The following is a 21,552-nucleotide window of genomic DNA, read 5'->3' on the forward strand; positions in this document are numbered from 1 at the left end:
GTAGGATCTAAACAGAGGGATAGGAGGGGTAAGGGGGGGAAGTAGGGGCTATGTTTTAGATGGGGTGGGGGGGGCAAAAACATACAGGTGAAAAGGTCCAAGTTTGGGCAATAGTGAGTTAGAACTGTTTGATCAGAGCAGCGGTTCTTGTAGGTAAGCAGTTAAAAGATATCAAAAGGAGAGTTGTAGAGAACATTGAAAACAAGTTCAAGAGTCTGAACTTTATCCTTTGCTTGTGAGTGTCACCAAAGGAGACATTTCAACAACAATTGAGGAAAACATGTCACAAAAAATGTACCAAGACTGGTGTAAGAGTGATGACCTTGGACCACCTTTTTATGTGATATAAATAGCACTAGCTATTCTAATAGTCACATAATCCTCTTTGCTTTTCACAACCGGCTGTTGATAGAGCTGCCACTTGCGGCAAGGTCTCTTGGGCATGCCTTTTGAGTCCTCAAGTTGGTGATCTCTGAGCAGACATTCCAGACACTTAGAAGAAAACCAAAGCAGTCATAAATAGCATCAATTCAATTTTCCTAGGCACCTTTCCTCCAAAATGCTTTAAGTACTAAAGAGAGCCTGGCTCTTCACAACATGGCCATGCTAAAACTCACTAAACAACTTCTTGCTTAAGACGGATAAAATGCTTGAATACATGCATCTGTAAGCTCTCTGCCATCCTCACTGTGGCTTGAACGAGTCAGTGTCATAGCTCTGGAAGGTGGCCAGAGGCAGAATGTCTCAGGTCATAAGTGGAAGCAGAAAGGCTGCCTGTGGCAAGTGCTGCTCTCGGGTGGCTAAACCACTGCCCTAGCTGGCAGAGGCATACCGTAGCTCTTGGCTGGCATCTCTGGCCCAGAGAAATGAACCCCTGTCTTTGACTTTGGCTTTCCACATATCCTGACAGACTTATTTTCAGTGAGTCACTTAAAAAACAAACAGTATTGTATAATACTCTTCAATATTTCTACAATGCCTGAAAAACCAAGTTCAGACACAATAATCAGATGTTTGAGGTGTGAGGTCTTTCCTGACTACTCATTGACCCACTATTTTCTTTCATTCCACTTCCCCTCTGCGCTACATAGGACCGTCTTCTCTTTATCCCAAAATATGTTACATTCATTCTTACCCAAATATGTTCTCTAATGGTAGATCTCTTTTCTAAAACATCTCTCTGTATAACCTATTCAACCTCTGTGAAGCCATCCATATCTATATTAATTCCTTACTGATTTCTGACTTCTAGCAGCGTTTATAATTCACAAATATTATTCTGGGAGTTAATTATGTACTGTATTATTACACGTAATTCCTTTTTTGTTAAATTAGGTTACAAGCTTCCAGAAGCAAGGGGTTATTTTTGGTAACTTCTTTCATGTTCCCCACAATGCCTATGAAAATATAATTAGGTGCTAATAAAGACCTACTAAATTGAATTATAATGAACAACCTTTGGTCATTGGTCTATGACATGAATAGTCAGAAAGGCAACTTGTTGTAATGGAACTATTACAGGCTTTGAAGTTGAGAAGACCAAAGTTCAAAGCCCAGCTCTGCAACTTACTAGCTAGGGGACACTAAAGTTGTCCTTTCTTTGCTTTAGTTTCCTTAGATGTAAAATGGGGTTACCTCTCAAGATTATTATGAGAATTGAGTGAGAGAGCCTCATATTACATTACACATAGTAAGTATTCAATAAACGTTAGTGCTTTACTGAGTGCTCATGCAATATCTATTTATTATAGTTGTGAAGTAAAGAAGAGGCAGAAGAGTCATTTTGGTAGGCCAGTTGACTGCTCTGACAGTAACCTGCAAGGTAGAAATTTGATTAAGGAGCCAATATGGTCCTCAGCTCTTCACACCCAGGAAAATCAATATTTTAAATAGACCAGCACACAGAAATGCCAATTCATAATAAGAATAAGAACAATTTCTTAGACCAGAATATTCTAATAAGGTGGTCAGAATATTCTTGCCCTATGGAAAAACTATATGAAAGCCAAATTATAGTCAGTTTGCTAAACTTTAATTCAGAACAAGGGAAGGAAATAAATAAAAAAATAAATAAGTAAATAGATAAAAATAAATAAATTTTATTTAGTGATTATAATGCCTTTTGACAATAGGCTAAAATACAGCTCCACTACAGAGGTAACATTTGCCGAGGGGAAGAGGAATTTGAGTACAGTGGTCATTGTAACCCATGTTCTACACAATTTTGAAGAAACACAGCCAAATTATTATCTTTGTACTTTACTTCTTTGGTTCCAGTGCTTGTTATAAGTCAGCTACCTTTGGAAAGGGTTTAGGCTGTTTAGTCTCCATTTGCATCAACCGCTCTCCCCCAGATCCATTCTTTATCTCTCTCTTATTGCTTTGTGCTTTGAGACACTCATCTCTACAGACTGCATCCTCTACGTTCCCTTGCTTTATGGGTTTTGCATACCCCCCAAAAGATATGTTGAAGTCCTAACCTCTGGTATCTGTGAATGTGACCTTATTTGGAAATATGGGTTTTGCAGATGTAATCAAGTTAAGATGAGGTCATTAGGGTTGGCCCCAATCCAATATGACTGGTGTCCTTATAAAAAGAATACCATATTAAGAGAGACACAGGCACACAGGATGAATGCTATATAAAGACTGGAGTTATGCTCCACAAGCCAAGGAATAACCAGAAGCTAGGAGAGAGGCCTGGAATGCACCCTTCCCTAGAAACTTCAGAGGCAACATGGCCCTAATAACACCTTGATTTCAGACTTCTGATCTTCAGAACTGTGAGACAATAAATTTCTGTTGTTCCCCAGTTTGTGATACTTTGTTATGGCAACCCTAGGAAATGAATATACCAGTAAAATAAAGCACCTAGAGCAGTGGCTCAGAGATTTTGCCCAGTGGGAGAGGCAGTCCATGAGAACAGGGAGCTCTGAAGTTCTCCCCAAAGGAACTGGTTTTATCTGAAACAGAGTATGGGAAAGTTCAAACCTAAGGGAACTCAAACAGTGGAGATTTTGCTAATAAGCAACTAAGAGGAGGCTGGTAGTTGTATGAAAGCAACAAACTATACCTTTGACCAGCTAGTTTACCAGAGAACTAGGGAAAAAGACAGCTAAGAAGACTTTCTGATTCAGAAAAAGCCTCAGATTGTTCTCAAAAACTACATCCTTAAATGTAATTGGATCTGACTGTGAAGCAACGTATGCCCTAGGGCATAATTGAAAAAAATACAGCAATCTGCCTGAAATTTTCTAGCGTAATAGCTGGGTGTGATATCACATGAAGCAGACAGCTTAAAAATAGAGATCAGGTAAAGAGATAGTCAAAGAGGGCCCTCTAAAGCCACTATCGTCCTAGGGTGACTGTGCATATGCCCATGGCATTGCCCTCTGAGGAATGTCATCAGAAGTTTCACACTGCAAGGTAAATAGACATCATTAAAATAGTCTTTCCAAGTCCCTAAGCAAGTAGACAAAAAAGTAAAAATTAAAAATAAAGAAGTCCTGTAGAGAATGGAAGAGAATCATATCTTGAGTTGCTACAATATATTACTTACTATGTTCACCTTAAACAAAAAGTTGAGACATTCAAAGAAATGGGAAAGTGTAATCCATACACAAGAAAAAAAGCAGGCAAGAGAAATACCCTGAGAGGCCCTAGATGTTAGTCTTAACAAAGACGTCAAGGCAACCATTATAAATATTTCCAAGAACTAAAGGAAACCACCCTTAGAGAAGTAAAGGAAGCTGTGATGACAATGTCTTATTAAACAGAGAATATTGCTAAAGAGATATAACTTTTACAAAAGAACCAAATAGGAATACTGGAGTCAAAAGTTCAATAGCCCTTATGAGAAATTCCGAAAAGAGGCTCAACAGTAGATTTGAACTGGCAGATTAAAGAATTGGTGAACTTGAAGACAGATCAATAGATATTCAGTCTGAAGAACAGAAAGGAAAGAAAAATAAAGAAACATGAACAGAGCTTCTGATAAATATGTGACACCATTCAGCACAACAACATATGCACAAGGAAGGTACCAATCAATGTAATATTGGGTTGGCCAACAATTTCATTCAAGTTTTTCTATAAGATGCTACTGAAAAACCCAAATGAACTTTTTGGCCAATCCAATACATTATATTAATAAAATGAAGGATAAAAATCACCTGATCATCTCCATAGATGAAGAAAAAGCATTTGACAAAATTCAACATCAATTCAGGATAAAAACTCTCAATGAAGTTGGTACAGTGGGAACACATTGCAACACAATACAGGCCATTTATGACAAACCCACAGCTAACGTCATACTCAATGGTGAAAAGTTGAAAGCTTTTCCTCTAAGATCAAGAACAAGGCAAGGATGCCCACTCTCACCACTCTTATTCAACATAGAATTGGAAGTTCTAGCCACAGAAAACAGACAAAAAAATAAATAAATGAAATGAAAGGCATCCAAATCGGAAGGGAAGAATTGTCACTATTTGCAGGTGACATGACACTTTATATAGAAAACTCTAATGTCTCCACCAAAAACCTCCCCAAAAACTTATTAGAACTAATAAATGAATTCAGTAAAATTGCAGGATATAAGAATAATATACAGAAATCTTGGGACTTCCTTGGTGGTGCAGTGGTAAAGAATACACCTGCCAATGCAGGGGACACGGGTTTGATCCCTGGTCCGGGAAGATCCCACATGCTATGGAGCAACTAGGCCTGTGCACCACAACTACTGAGCCTGCTCTCTAGAGGCCATGAGCCACAACTACTGAAGCCCATGCACCTAGAGCCTGTGCTCCACAACAAGAGAAGCCACCGCAATAAGAAGCCCATGCACTGCAATGAAGAGTAGCCTCCACTCGCCACAACTAGAGAAAGCCTGCATGCAGCAACGAAGATCCAACACAGCCAAAAATAAATTAATAAATAAATAAATTAATTAAAAAAGAATAACATACAGAAATCTGTTTCTTTTCTATACACTAATAATGAACTATCAGAAAGAGAAAGCAAGAGAACAATCCCATTTACAACTGCATCAAAAAGAATAAAATACCTAGGAATAAACTTAACCAAGGAAGTGAAAGACCTATACTCTGAAAACTATAAGACATTGTTAAAGGAAACTGAAGATAATACAAATAAATGGAAAGACACCCCAGCTTCATGAAATGATATTGTTAAAATGCCCATACTACCCAAAGCAATCTACAGATTCAATGCAATCTTTATCAAAATATCAATGGCATTTTTCACAGAACTAGAACAAATAATCCTAAAATTTATATGGAGCCACAAAGGACCCCCAATAGCCAATGCAATCTTGAATAAAGACAACAAAGCTACAGGTATCACGTTCCTTGACTTCAGACAATACTACAAAGTGTTAGTAATCAGAACGGCACAAAACAGACACATAGACCGTTAAAACAGGATAGAGAGCCCAGAAATAAACCCACACACTTACGGTCAATTGATCTACCATAAAGGAGGCAAAAATATACAATAATGGGGTAAAGTCGATCTCTTCAATAAGTGGTGCTTGGAAAACTGGACAGCTACATGTAAAATAAAGAAATTAGAACATTTTCTCACACCATATACACAAATAAACTTAAGATGGATTAAGACCTAGATGTAAGACCAGAAACCATAAAACTCCTAGAAGAAAACACAGGCAGTACACCTTCTGACATATGTTTTAGCAATATTTATTTGGATCTGTCTCCTCAAGCAAGGGAAAACAAAAGCAAAAACAAACAAATGGGACCTAATTAAACTTAAAAAGCTTTTGCACAGCAAAGGACACCCATCAACAAAATGAAAAGACAACCTACTAAATGGGAGAAAATATTTGCAAATAATATGTCTGATAAGGCATTAACATCCAAAATATATAAACAGCTCATATAACTCAATATCATAAAAACAAACAACCAAATTAAAAAATGGGCAGAGGACCTGAATAGACATTTTTCCACAGAAGACATACAAATGGCTAAAAGGCAGATGAAAAGATGCTCAACATCACTAATCATCAGTGAGCTGCAAATTAAAAGCACAATGAGATATTACTCCATACCTGTCAAAACGGCTATCATCAAAAAGACCACAAATAATAAATGTTGGGGAGGACGTGGAGAATAGTGAACCCTCATGCACTGTTGGTGGGAATGTAAATTGGTAGAACCTCTGTGGAAAATGGTATGAAGGTTCCCCAAAAAACTAAAAATAGAACTATCATAGGATCCAGTAATTCCACTCCTGGCTATATATCTGAAGAAAAGAAAAGCACTACTACAAGAAGATACATGCCCCCCAATGTTCATAGCAGCATTATTTACAATAGCCAAGTTATGGAATCAACCTAAGTGTCAATCAACAGATGAATGGATAAAGAAGATGTGGTATATATATATATAACCCCATATATATATGTATATGTACACAATGGAATATTACTCTTCCATAAAAAAGAACAAAATGGTGCCATTCCCAACAACATGGATGGACCCGGAGGGTATTGTGCTTAGTGAAATAAGCCAGACAGAGAAAGACAAAACTGTATACTTTCACTTACATGTAGAATCTAAAAAATAAAGCAAATGAATGAATATAACAAAACAGAAACAGACTCACAGATACAGAGAACAAACTAGTGGTTACCAGTGGGGAGAGGGGAGGGGAGAGGGGTCAGATAGGGGAAGGGGATTAAGTGGTACAAATTACTAGCTATAAAATAAATAAGATACAAGGAAGTAATGTACAGCACATGGAATATAACCAATATTTTATAATAACTTTAAATGGAGTATAATCTATAAAAATATCAAATCACTGTTCTACAGAAACTAATATAACACTGTAAATCAACTATACTTTAATAAAAAAAAAGTAAACAAAATTTAAAAATCTTTAGCTAAACTGAACAAAAAGAATAAAAGAGAAAAGTCTTAAATTATAAAATGAGTTATGCAAGAGGGGACATTACCATTGACCCTACAGAAATAAAAAAAGACTATCAGGAAATACTATGAACAGTTATATGCCAACAAATTAGATGACTTAGGTTAAATGGCAAAATTCTTAGAAAGACATAAACTACTGAACCTGACTCCAGAATAAAAAGAAAATTCTCAATAGGTCTAGAACAAGTTAAGAGGTTGAATTTGTATTGTAAAAAACTACCATAAAGAAATGCCCAGGCCGGGATAGCTTCACCGGTAAATACTACCAAACATTTAAAGAAGATTTAATAACAATTTTCCACAAATTCTTCCAAGACTTAAAAAGAACATTTCCCAATTTATTCTATGAGGCTATTATTACCTTGATACCAAATCTAATAAAAGACATCACAAGATAAGAAAACTACTGATCTTTATATTGTTATAAATATTGTACTTTCATAAACTGCTGACCTTAACCAATGTAGGTGCAAAAAAATCCTAAACAAAATACTACCAAACCGAATGCAGTAACATATGAAAAGGATTATACACCATAACTAAGCAGGATTTATCTCAGGAGTGAAAAGTTGGCTAAACATTCAAAAATCAATTAACATAATACACCATTATCCATAGAATAAAGGGCTACAACTGCATGATCATCTCAATAGATGCAGAAAAAGCATTTAACAAAATTCAATATGCCCTTAAGATAAAACACTCAATAAACTAGGAATATAAAAGAATTTCTTTATCATGATAAAGGATACCTATGAAAAACCCATAACAAACATCACACTAAATGGTGAAAAACTGAATACTTCCCTCTAAGGTTAGAAACAAGACAAGGATATCTTCTCCTTCCACTTCTATTCAACACTGTATTGGAGTTCAAAGGACAAATTCAAAACCCTGGATACGATATGTAAAGCCTTTTAATGTGTGTCTCAACCTAATGTTCATTTCATTTCTTCCCACCTTTTTAGTGGAAAGAAGCCTTCAGCCACAGAGAAGTGCTCATCGACCATGGCATGTTCTATTACTACTCTGTGTCTTTGCACATCCTGTTCTCTCTGGAAAGCTCTTCATTCCTTTCTAGGCTTGGTGAACTCCTATCCACTCTTTAAAACTCAGTTTAACACCTTACTTTTACCTCTTCATGAGTTGGTTGCTTCCTCCTCTGGGGGTACAATGAAGCTCTTTTTTTTTTTTTTTTGCGGTACGCAGGCCTCTCACTGTTGTGGCCTCTCCCGTTGCGGAGCACAGGCTCCGGACGCGCAGGCTCAGCGGCCATGGCTCACCGGCCCAGCCGCTCCGCGGCATGTGGGATCTTCCCGGACCAGGGCACGAACCCGTGTCCCCTGCATCGTCAGGCGGACTCTCAACCACTGCGCCACCAGGGAAGCCCCAGTGAAGCTCTTTTAACTGATCTTCACTTAGTAGACTTATTAACCCTGGCTCTTCATTTGCTCCATGTCATATGCCGATGTACATGGCCTACTGCATGTTCTCTGGTATCCCGTATTCTTCTGCTCCCACAAATGGGGACTGACTTGTGAACTTACTAAGAGTAGGTTTCTTCCCAAAATAGTTGATAGTTGCACTTATAAATATACTCTTTTTGAGGGGGAGGGGTCTGTCTTTTCCTATTGAATATAAGTTCCATGTGGGCATGAATTTATCTGTTTCGTTCACTGTGATTTGTCTCATTCACAAGTTTTGTTCACAAGTATTTGTTGAACTGATTAAATATTATGAGAATAAGTAGCAATACTTTTGGCTGTAAAGCACTTGTGTAAGTGAGAAAACATGTAATTGACAACAGTTTAAAAAATAGGGATTTATTTTCTGCACAACAAGAAGTCTGGAGGTACAGCGTTGCTGTCACTGATTTAGCAGCTTAATTATGGTAACATTTGGGAAGTTCTCTTGGCCTTTACCTCATGGTTGCAAGATGGCTGGAGCACCTCAAAGTATCACATCTTCATACCATATGGGAGGCAGGAAAAAATGGGAAGCAGGGCAAGACAGACCCCTTGTATTTTACCAGCTAGAACTGTGTGTTAAGTGAAACCCATCCTGGGTGCTGGGCTAACATTACCCGAAATCAAGTTACTCTCCCTGATGTCTGAACACAATCAGAGTTTTGTTAGTGTACCTCAGGGGGAAGTAGGGAATGCCTTTGGGATAGGCATCAGGCAGTGGCTGACACAATACACAAACCAAAAAAATGTAAGTGGGAAAGAAAGTTACAAGTACACATACACACACATAGCTTAATATTGTTATTTATGGTATTAATGTTCTATAAAGTCATAATAAACACTGAATTAGTGAATACTGAGCCATTGCTCCTAGGGGAAATATAGGGTTAGGTTCTTGTGAGCCTCTGATCATGTTTACATCAACCAACCAAAACACAACTTTGCTTTATGTGAGTTTCTGTTTAACGATAGCTTATTTAATATACATTGTTGATTCAGTAACATCAAACTCACAGGCAACAGCACTGTAACTTGTGCCTAAACGAAACTTAACTGCAACATGTATTTTTTCCGTAAGGCACATCACAGCCTTCTTGTCCTTAAGAACACTATACAGCACTTCAGAATTATGCTCTGTGGCCATTTTAACCATCACAAAAAGCACAAAAATGCAAAAAATATGGTACTAAACAGACTGAAAAGTACACTTGTTTTCAGAATGAGAGCTGAAACAAGAAGGCAGAGCATTTTTGCCTTTTTCCCAGTGTCCACTGGGAACATGCACAGTTGGGTAACTCAAATTTTTTTGCTGCTCTGTGTCCACAATGACTGTGGACATGTCCACAAATGACTTTGAAAGGACTGGGAATTTTGATTTTGGGGTTACAAATACATTTTAGAAAGTAGGTGAATTCTTAAATATGGAATCCACAAAAAATGAGGATTTTGTTATAAACTTTTCATATTCTCTTTTTTTAACCATGTTTATTTTATCAGTGGATTATAGCATTGTCTACCACACATCTTTCCTTCTCCTTACAGTAGCTTGACTACATTTTCTAGCTTTCCTTGGAGTTAGGCATGGTCTTGTGGTAGTCTTGCTGCCAGAGGAATGGACACAGAAGCAATATGTAGTATCTCCAGACTTGGCCCACAACATCTCCAAACAAGATTCTCTGTGTTCTTTTCCTTTTCTCACTGTCTGGGATGGAGAAAACCCCCAGGGCAGTCTTGGGAGTCCTGTGTTGAATTTTGTAGAGTCACAGGATGGCAGAGACCATTGAAAGGAGACCAGGAAACCATTATCCCTCAATCATTCTGAGGTAAACCGCCCAACATGAGGGAAAAATATGCTTTTGTGTTAAACCACTGAGATTTGGAGATTTATTTGTATACAGCAGCTAGTGCTACCTTAAGTAATACTGATCTACTACTATTCCAGTTAGAACACCTTGTCTATGTCTCTACTGCCTAATTCTCTGGAGGATGTACCTTAATTACTCTGTAGGGTCTGATGAGGATATTATTTTACTCAACTATCTCTGGTCAGCTTCAGTATCAAGGCCAAAATGATAAGAAAGAAAGCTGAGTTACTGGCTACTCATTCAAAGTAGTCTTCCATGCATAGATTAATGGTGTTGTTTGTTACTATCTATTGCATTAGAAAACTTAGATCCTGGATTATTTTGTTAATTCACAAACATTCACTGAACTGGTAGAGATATATGATTATTTATCTGCTACATGAGACAGATAATTTGGCCTAAAAGAGACAGCCTTCATAGGGAAACCCAAGATGAGTTCAATAGTTCAAGCAATATTAAACGCATGAAACCCAGGATGTGAGGGGAAACGTTATACATTTTAACTCTCATAATATTTCTGGAATGTCTTTAACTTCTGGCTAGTATTCTCCTTTCACTCAATCTCTTTGATTTCTCTTCACAAAAAGTGTGATTTAAGAACGTGTTGGAAAGTAGCATATTAAAATAGCTCCAGAAATGTTTACTTCCCTTCAATGATAGCACTTTGGGGGAAAGAATTAAAGTGGTCCTGGAGACTTCCCTCATGGGCATGCTCTCTGTCCCAGACTAGTTACTAAACCTTTGATCATGAACTGAAAGGCTCTGCATCTCTTGGACAGATTTTCATCTCCCTGGGAAGTTTTCCTTGCATCAATAAACATTTACCAAAAACTGTGTTTCAAGCTTCATGTTAGGTACTACACTAAGGATTCAAAGATGACAAAGTCTCCGTTCTGAGGAACTAGATACCTGAATAACATATTTAACAACGTAATAAGTACTATAATAGAGATATGTACAAGAAGAACAATGAATTCTGGGAAGATGGGGCAGTGAAATAAGGGTAGAGAAGACTCCACAGTGAAGGAGATATTGGAGCTAGCCCTTAAAGGCTTTATGGGATCTTCCTGACATGCAGAGGCAGGAGAAGAAGGATTCTGGACAGAGGGTGTAGTCATTACAATGGCTCCAGAGACAGGAAAAAACAAAATGTGTTCAAGCCATGGTGAGGAGTTCAGTACGACTGGAGGGTAGTAGGAGGAATGAAGGGGAAAAGTAGAAATAAAAATTTAAAAAGTAGAAATGAGCCAGCCACAAAGGTCTTGTATGCAACTTGTATCAGGGGGAGAATGCAATGCATGATTCCTCACTGCTTCCTGAGGAGGGAGGAACCAGCAATCAAAGGGTCTTTATTATTTTCCTGAATGAGGTAATGAGTGTGCCTATGCATGTTTGGTATATCTGGTTCATTACAAGATATATAAGAACAAAAATGGGTAGAGAGATTTATAGGTTCAAAAGAAAGGAATTGGAAGATTTAGGACCTTCATGCTGGAGGAACAACAACAAAAAAGCCCATAAGTGGTCACACAGCTGAAAAAAGACTGGAAGAGAATGAAAACTGTGACGAGGATAGGATTTATTGAGCTATTTGCCATGTGATGAATGACCTCTGCCTCTCCTATAAAATTGTAGGTAACTTCTACATTGTTTGTTAATGTTTTGGTATGACAGCATTATTTACTGAAGAAAGCAAAGAAGTTCTGGGTTCACCTATTCTGCGGGGTTGGCCCTGGATGAAAATAGAAGCTGTCTACATGGAAATCACTTATTTATGCTAAATTTGATGTTGAATCTGTAGGCAACCAGGACCATAGATTTTAAACAGATAGGCAGTATCACATTGGATTTTTAGGACTAAAACTCTAGATTAAAGCATGTTAAACAAATGATGGTGTAGCAGAGACTATAAGCTTTCCCTCATAATCAATGTTCTCACTTTTTTCCTGCCCCCACAGCTAGAGCTACATTTTCTAGGCTTTCTTGCATCTAGAGGTCATGATGTGATCGAGTTCAAACAAACAGAATGTTGAGCAGAAATGATGGACACCACCACTAGGTTGAGTCTATTAAAAAACATATTTCATTTTCTTTCATACTCTTTTTTTTTCTAGGTTGGCTGGAATGGAGATGGCCCACAGGACCATGCTGAAACATACATTTAAAAAAACTGAAAAGCCTCCATTATTCTGGGCCCCTGAATGACTCTGTGGAAGGGGATCCCCCATCCAACTGTTTATAATAGTGTAGTAATGTGAGCAATAAGTAAACTTGTTTTGTGTTTGAAACACTATAAATTTTGGATCAATTTCTAATAGCTATTGGGTGACCCTAACTAACACAGATGGGAAAAAATGAGATGCTTTAAAAACAATCCAGGGAGGTGGGATGAAAACCTGAACTGAGGTAGCAACAATGGAAACAGAAAGATGCTACCAGTTCATGACCTAATCATTTCTCACCAATACACATTAGTCAGGTATTGCTGTAATATCAAGTAACAACACCCCACTTTGGTGGTTTATAACAACAATCATACAATTTTCTTACTCACAAGTCAAGTCTGTAGATCAGTTGTGGTTTAGCTGATCTCTGCTGGGCTCAGGTGGGTTTGGCTTCAAGTTGTGAGGTGGTTCAGGTCTATCCTAGATGTCTCATTCTGGGGCCTTCAGTGAACTGGGGAATGCTCTTCTCATGGCAATGGCAAAAGCACAAGAGAGTAAAAAGAAACACATGATTTTTCTTAAGGCCTAGCTCAGAGCTAGCACTCAATCACTTCTGTCCACATTTCATAGTGAAAGCAAGTCACATGACCAAGCCCAACATCAATGGGACATGTAAGTGTAATCATGTCATGAAGGAGGGCAGGATTCATGGCAAAGGGAAAGAAGGGAGGAAAAATTGTGAACAAAGAATACAAGGTACTTCAAAGTGTATCTCAAAATTGTTCTCTTTTGTGAAGCTTTCCACAATTATTCCAACCTACCTTATTCCTTTTATATCTATTTTCAGTTATCACATTGCTCCGCTCATTTTACAGAGGGAGTTTGATTTATTCTATATTCTTCACTGGTTAAGAAGCCTGCCATATACCAGATATATTGATAGAAGTGACTAGCTAATGGTCTTAAGGCAAACACTTTTCTAACATATTCTCAAAGCAAAAATACTGCTCCTTGTTTTGTGTGGCTATGTTTAGACAAGGGAGAAATAGGGCAGCCAAGCTCAACAAGAAGCAAGTGATTAAGTTTAAAGTACATGAATAATAATGTCAGGAGGCATTAAGTTGGTGCTACTCTTGGGAAAGGGAGGTTAATACTAGATTAGGTCCACAAAGAAAGTTATCAACAGGGTGTTCTGTAACTACAAAGAAAATGTATATCTTAACAGTGAATATATAACTATGAATTTTGTGATTTAAAGGCAATAAATTTAGAGTACATATGTGTCAAGGTAGAAGGACAGTGGGGCTCTTTTCAGGGAGCATGAAGGGGGAAAAGCTTGATGCTATTTAATAAATTGGGCCATAATAGAGAAGGAATAAGGAAGCCTCACTACCTATATCCAGCCCCAAATAACTATAAATGGGATTGTTTGAGAAAGAAGGGCAAGTTCAATGAGACTTAGTAATGAGCAGCCTAGATCCAAGAAAGGCCCCAATCTGGAACCCACACAGCAAGATCACAGGATCAAGATCCCAGATGAATATAAAACAGAAGCATATGTCAAGGATTCTTAACAAAAATAACCATAATAGTTTCTTTTAAATACTACATAGGGCTTATGTGAGTTTTAATCATATAGGATAGGTTTAATACATGTTGTAACATATCAATAAAATTAATTAATTAAAAAATCACTTGATTAGCCCTACAAGTTGCTATCTCAATGATTCATTATGACTTAATTTAAAAAATTCCAAATGGCATTGCTCAACTACCTTATTGATGTAACTCTGAATATTAGGGTCAAATACTGTTTGCTATTTCCCTCAACATGAAATCTACCTGTCTAAATGATCCAAAGAAGTATTTGAGAATAATTAAAATAACAAGATTAAAATAATTATTTAAAAATTAAATTTTGTGTTAAAATATGGCACAAATATTATAAAAAGGCAAATAAATATTACATAGGTAATTGTAACACATGTATGCTTTGTATACTATGGATTCTTTGTATATTATGTATACTTTGTATTCTTTGTATACTAGCCTTAACATATAAAGTCTTCCTATAAACAAAGAAAAAAGATGACATCGACAACAGAAACATGGGTAAAGAAGCTAATAGGCAACTGATGAAAGTAATAAAATGAGCAGGATACATAAGTTTAACCCATTAGTAATAAAAATAAAATGCTCCTGAAAATGAAATAGCATTTTTAACTTCCTAAATTAATAAAGACTTTTAAAATAATATTTAAATTTAGCAAGGGTTTAGGGAATCGGGCATACACTGCTGGGGGATAGTTTATATGCATCCTTTTTGTTTATTTGATTTTACTTTAAGTAAGTTAGTTTAAGGAAATAATCCTGAATGGGAACAAAAATTTAGTTATAAGCATGTTTACCATAGTGCTCTTTTTTAATAGAAAAAAAAAAAAAGAGAAACAACATGTGTCCAACAGTGGAGAATTGATTAGATAAGGCACATTATATCTATATAATGAATTTCAGATGGAAGGATATTCACATCACATTTTTGAAGGGGGTAAATAATTTTTAAAAAATATTATAGTATGATCCAATTTTTTAAAAAGAATTATCTTTCTCTTAAAAAGTAGAGGAATACAAACTAAACAGTTAAAAATTATAACTTCTAGGAGATTAAAAGATAGATGGCTCAAATTTTCTTATTTTGTTTATCAAAGTTTCAAATATCCTATGATGGATTTATATCTTTGTGCCACTAGAAACATACTAAATGCCATTAAAAAAATCTTTTTTCAAAAAAACGTCTAAAAGACAGTCTAAAAGATGACTTTGCAAGTCACTTTTAGCAGTGGAATAAGGGTATAATCTCTAAAAATTACTATCTCAAAAGAACAACACTCATTCAAAAACACAAATTCTGAGATGATAAATAAAATTATACTACTTGAGAACCAAAATTTCTACTTAATTAACTAGCTTATTAAAAGCTGGGTATTGATGAGATGAAGTAGTCTTCTTGCTGAGGAAAAACAAGCACACTGGCCATGATGTCAGAAAAAATAATTCAGAAAGCAGAGGATTCCTAGAAATAGTTAAAATTATATAAATGTATTCTCTTGCCTAATTGTGTCTATTAATTTTGGCCTCTGTTGTTCATCTCCAGAAAAAATGGTCAAAGTCTACCAAAATCAGTCTAACACTGCTGCATTCAAAGTTGTAACAAAGAATGTTTGCTAATACTGATTATGCCATATATCTGCATCATGCTTTATAAATTATAAAGCACTTTTATATACATTTCATATCCCCAAAGCAATTTTTATTTTAAGCCTGGAAGTATAAGAATAAAAAAGAAAGAACAACAATTTTAACCAGTGCTTAGCTCCAATATCACAAGCATCTACAGATATTTATTATTTTCTGTAGATATGTTACAAAGAAATACATCCTCCTAGACTGATTCTTCCGTGTGAAATTAAACCTGGCCTTTAGTATCATTGCATCTTATTGCAATTACTTTGTTTTCTGTTTCCTCTCCCACACTATTGAGCATTGTAAGTCTTATTCATGTTTGCTTTCTAACATTTAGTAGAGTGCCTAGCCTATAGTAAGTAGAAAAATCAATGTTTTTTGAATGCTGAATGACACTTGTTTTAAGCAATTAAATCAATGTTTTCTATGTAATATGTCAACTATATCTCAATAAAGCTGGAAAAAATCAATGTTTTAGTAATTGTAATTAAATAGATTTACTAATTGATTGGTATTTCTTTTCTAATGATTTGCGCATGTTCCAAATACTAGCTGAGATATGTCAGTAAAGCTCAGCATAAAAGCTGCTAACAACATAAGACACGGTAACATTAATAGAATCTCTCTGTTGTTTCACAAGATTTGTTTTTTCCAAGTCTAAGTGTATAGAAAGTGTTTCAACTCTACAACCTCTGGTCTTGATTAGATGGACTGTGTTTTCTCCTCTGGTGTTGAATTTCAGCTCTGAACATTGTAAGATGTCTCCACAGTTTCATTTGCCAAAATAGGCAGTTAATGTTGTTCTCATTAGCCTTACAAGAATCTTTTTCTTAATAATACATCTCTTATTTAGAGAAGGCTTACTGAGCAGATAGGCTGCCACATTTCTATAAGAATTCAAACTTCTTTAGGAATGATGTGAATTTAGAATGATAAGTAATTTCTAATGTATCACAAATGTACAGGTATGGTTATCAACTATAGCTATGGAAGATAGCTTCTCTCCTGCCCAAATTTTACTTCAGTTTAAATTAAAGATGTTGATTCTTTTCCAAGTGAAAATTCTCTAGCTATTGGCAATCATCTGGGCTTGTTTGTTGAATGAGTCTCAGATCCTCTCCTAAAATCAATTTTTAATAAATTACCAGACTCTTAATTATTCAATCTATGGAAAATATGAAAGGGGAGACCCACTTTACAAAATTTGCAGATTCGTCCATGGCAGGCTGAACTTATCCAAAGTCAAATAGTAAAATTTTAAATCAATCGTAACCAGTTGTCACTGATCTCTGTCTTAAAAATGAGAGGGATAAAATTTTCTAATTCCTTTGGTAGAAAACAGGCATATACCACAATATTCAAGAGCCTTCTCTAGGAATAAAGTTTGCAATTTGAATGAATCCACTGTGACCAGTCTGCTTTGATCAAAACCAAGTGAGAACTTTTAAAACGCTCTTGTGACCCTTCCTATTTCATGGGTAAAATTCCTCCCAAACTAGCTGAAAACATAACTTCATTCATCTATGAAAAGAATTATCTTATTTGTATTTTATCTCATACATTCCCAGGGGACATAGAATTCACTTCTGTAGACAATACAGTGGAAAGTTGATATTTTTTCCTTTAAGAAGATGTGGTACTTATATCTGATATAAATATGAATTAAGATTGTAACCCAACTGTATAGATTAAATAAAATCTATTAGAATGGTTTTGATTTGGAAAATTTACTCCTGTTCTTACTTCACATTCATACTCCAGCAAGAAGTCTTTTTTTTTAATCAAATGAATTACTTGCTATAATAATTCAGTCTTAAAGTAGATGATGAAGGACTGCTGTTTTTCTGTTTGGTGCAGATTTTAGCATAAGGAAGGGGATATCATATATGATCTTTCCCATGAAGTAGTCTACTGTGGAACATGACTGTTCTCCAAATCATTTAAGGAAAAAAAAAAAAACCTTAATGAACTAACATAGAGGGAAGGCTATTTCCATGGCAATTGAACTATCAAAAACCCAAAGAACAGAGACTCTTTCTCTAGCTAGTTTACGTAGTACCATTTCTAACTCCTTGCTACTGGCAGTCAGAATCAACAGGAGCTAAAGCTATCCAAATGTTTCCATTCCAAAACAACAAGAAATATCATGATCCAGTTATTACGTCTTGAAAATATGATCAATATTTCCTGAGAGAGGAGAAGAAAAAAGGAGAAATGAGAAAGATGCTTATGAAGTGCTTTGGGTGGAGGGCAGTGAGTGTTAAAGAAGATACAACATGACTCCTCAGTTGTGTTTAACAAACATGTACTGATTGCCGACTATTTAGGGAACACGAAGACGAGAAGGAAAGCTTGTCTAGACCTCAAGAAACTCACAGCCTACCACAGGAAGTCATTAAGTAAAGAGAAAACTCCTAAGCACTCTTGTAAAATCTATGGTAGTGATGCAAGCAGCGTACTGGAGAGCATTGATGAAGGGCACTAATTTCATCTGGGGTGGGGTTGGGAGTTTTCAGAGAGGTGAAGCCTCTCAGGTTTTAAAGGATGAGTCAGAGCTGGATAAGTCAGTAAGAATGGAAAGGGCACCGTAGGGATCAGGATAGGTATGAGCAAAGGAAAAGCAGAATGGTTTGTACAGGAAAGAACTCTAAGCAGTTAGTTTTTTCTAAAGCAGTTAGTTACTACAGTATCAAGCGTGAGAAAATGGCCAGAGTTTTGACAGAAAATGAAAGAGTCTGTGACAGAGGAGGATCTGTGACTTTGGATTTTTTCTAGATGAGACACTATGGAGGGTTCATATTACTTTCTTGTAATGGTAATGACAATATAAGAAATGACAATGATAACTATAGCTGCCTTTTATTAAGTACTTCTTATATAATAGGCACAGAATTAGCACTTAACGTAATATTATCGAACCTGTGAGGTAGATTCTATTATTATCCTTTGTAACATAAATGTATGAACAACTCATCAACTTTTGAAATCCCATAGAGAGAGCTAAATATTTGTTTTCACAAACTCCTTAGATAGGGGTGGGACACTCTGTCCAATAAGGCATAAGTAGAAATCTGGGGAGATTGGTGCAAGATGGAGGAGTAGAAGGACGTGTGCTCACTCCCTCTTGTATGAGCACCAAAATCACAAAGAACTGCTGAACAATCATCGGCAGGAAGACCCTGGAACTCACCAAAAAAGATACCGAATATCCAAAGACCAAGGAGAAGCCACAGTAAGAAAGTAGGAGGGCCACAATCACGATAAAATCAAATCCCATAACTGCTGGATGGGTGACTCACAAACTGGAGAAAAATTATACCACAGAAGTCCACCCACTGGAGTGAAGGTTCTGAGCCCCACGTCAGGATTCCCAACCTGGGAGTCTGGCAACAGGAGGAGGAATCCCCAGAGAATCAGACTCTCAAGGCTAGCGGGATCTGGCTGCAAGACTTTGACAGGACTGGGGGAAACAGAGACTCCACTCTAGGAGGGCACACACAAAGTAGTGTGTGCGCCAGGACCCAGGGGGAAGGAGCAGTGACCCCATAGAAGATTGAACCAGACCTACTGGCTAGTGTTGAAGGTCTCCTGCAGAGGCGGGGTGCAGGTGGCGCCTGTGGCTCACCACGAGGACAAGGACACTGGCAGCAGAATTTCTGGGTAGTACTCATTGGCATGAGCGCTCCTGGAGTCCACCATTAGCCCCACCAAAGACCCTGTAGGCTCCAGTGCTCAGTCGCCTCAGTCCAAACAACCAACAGGGAGGGAATTCAGCCCCACACATCAGCAGACAAGCAGATTAAAGTTTTACTGGGCTCTGCCCACCAGAGGAACACCCAGCCCTACCCACAGCAGTCCCTCCCATCAGGAAGTTTGCACAATCCTCTTAGGTAGCCTCATCCACCAGAGGGCAAACAGCAGAAGCAAGAAGAACTACAATCCTGCAGCCTGTGGAAGGAAAACCACATTCATAGAAAGTCAGACAAAATGAAAAGTCAGAGGGCTATGTCCCAGATGAAGGAACAAGATAGAACCCCAGAAAAACAACTAAATGAAGTGGAGATAGGCAACCTTCCAGAAAAAGAATTCAGAATAATGATAGTGAAGATGATCCAGAACCTAGGAAAAAGAATAGAGGCAAAGATCAAGACGATGCAAGAAATATTTAACAAAGAACTAGGAGAATTAAAGAACAAACAAACAGTGATGAACAATACAATAACTGAAATGAAAAATACACTAGAAGGAATCAATAAAAGAATAACTGAGGCAGAAGAAAAGATAAGTGACCCGGAAGACAAAATGGTGGAAATCACTGCTGTGGAACAGAATAAAGAAAAAAGAATGAAAAGAAATGAAGACAGCCTAAGAGACCTCTGGGACAACATTAAATGCACCAACATTCACATTATATGGGTCCCAGAAGGAGAAGAGAGAGAGAAAGGACCCAAGAAAATATCTGAAGAGAGTATAGTTGAAAACTTCCCTAACATGGGAAAGGAAATAGCCACCCAAGGGACACTGGCTGGGACAAGGGAGAAGAAAGTGCAGAGAGTCCCAGGCAGGATAGACCCAAGGAGAAACATGCTGAGACACATAAATCAAACTGACAAAAATTAAAGAAAAATTATTAAAAGCAACAAGGGAACAATGACAGACAACATACAAGGGAACTCTCCTAAGGTTAATAGCTGATTTCTCATCAGAAGCTCTGCAAGCCAGAAAGGAAGGAGTGGCATGATATATTTAAAGTGATGAGAGGGAGGAACCTACAACCAAGAATACTCTACCCAGCAAGGATCTCATTCAGATTCAATGGAGAAATCAAAAGCTTTACAAACAAGCAAAAGCTAAGAGAATTCAGCACCACCAAACCAGCTCTACAACAAATGCTAAAGGAACTTCTCTAAGTGGGAAACACAAGAGAAGAAAAGGACCTGTAAAAACAAACCCAAAACAATTAAGAAAATGGTAATAGGAATAAACATATCTATAATTACCTTAAATTTGAATGGATTAAATGCTCCAACCAAAAGAAGCAGTTCTCTGATAGATACAAAAACAAGATGCTGTCTACAAGAGACCCATGTCAGACCTAGGGACACATACAGACTGAAAGTGAGGGGATGGAAAAAAAAGATATTCCATGCAAATGGAAATCAAAAGAAAGCTGGAGTAGCAATACTCATATCAGATAAAATAGATTTTAAAATAAAGAACATTACAAGAGACAAGGAAGGACACTACATAATGATCAAGGGATCAATCCAAGAAGAAGATATAACAATTATAAATATATATGCATCCAACATAGGAGCACCTCAATATATAAGGTAAATGCTAACAGCTATAAAAGAGGAAATTGACTGTAACACAATAATAGTGGGGGACTTAAAAACCGCACTTACACTAATGGACAGATAATCCAGACAGAAAATTAAAAACGAAACACAAGCTTTAAATGACACAAGAGAGCAGGAAGATTTAATTGATATTGATAGGACATTCCATCCGAAAACAGCAGATTACACTTTCTTTTCAAGTGCATACGGAACATTCTCCAGGATAAGTCACATCATGGGTTACAAATCAAGCCTCAGTAAATTTAAGAAAATTGAAATTATATCAAGAATCTTTTCCAACCACAACCCTATGAGATTAGAAATCAGTTATAGGGAAAAAAACATAAAAACCACAAACACAAGTAGGCTAAACAATATGCTACTAAATAACCAAGAGATCACTGAAGAAATCAAAGAGGAAATTTTAAAATACCTTGAGACAAATGACAACAAAAACACGACAATCCAAAAACTACGGGATGCAGCAAAAGGAG

Source organism: Phocoena phocoena, chromosome 3 (assembly GCF_963924675.1).
Source record: "Phocoena phocoena chromosome 3, mPhoPho1.1, whole genome shotgun sequence".
NCBI classification, from domain to species: domain Eukaryota; kingdom Metazoa; phylum Chordata; class Mammalia; order Artiodactyla; family Phocoenidae; genus Phocoena; species Phocoena phocoena.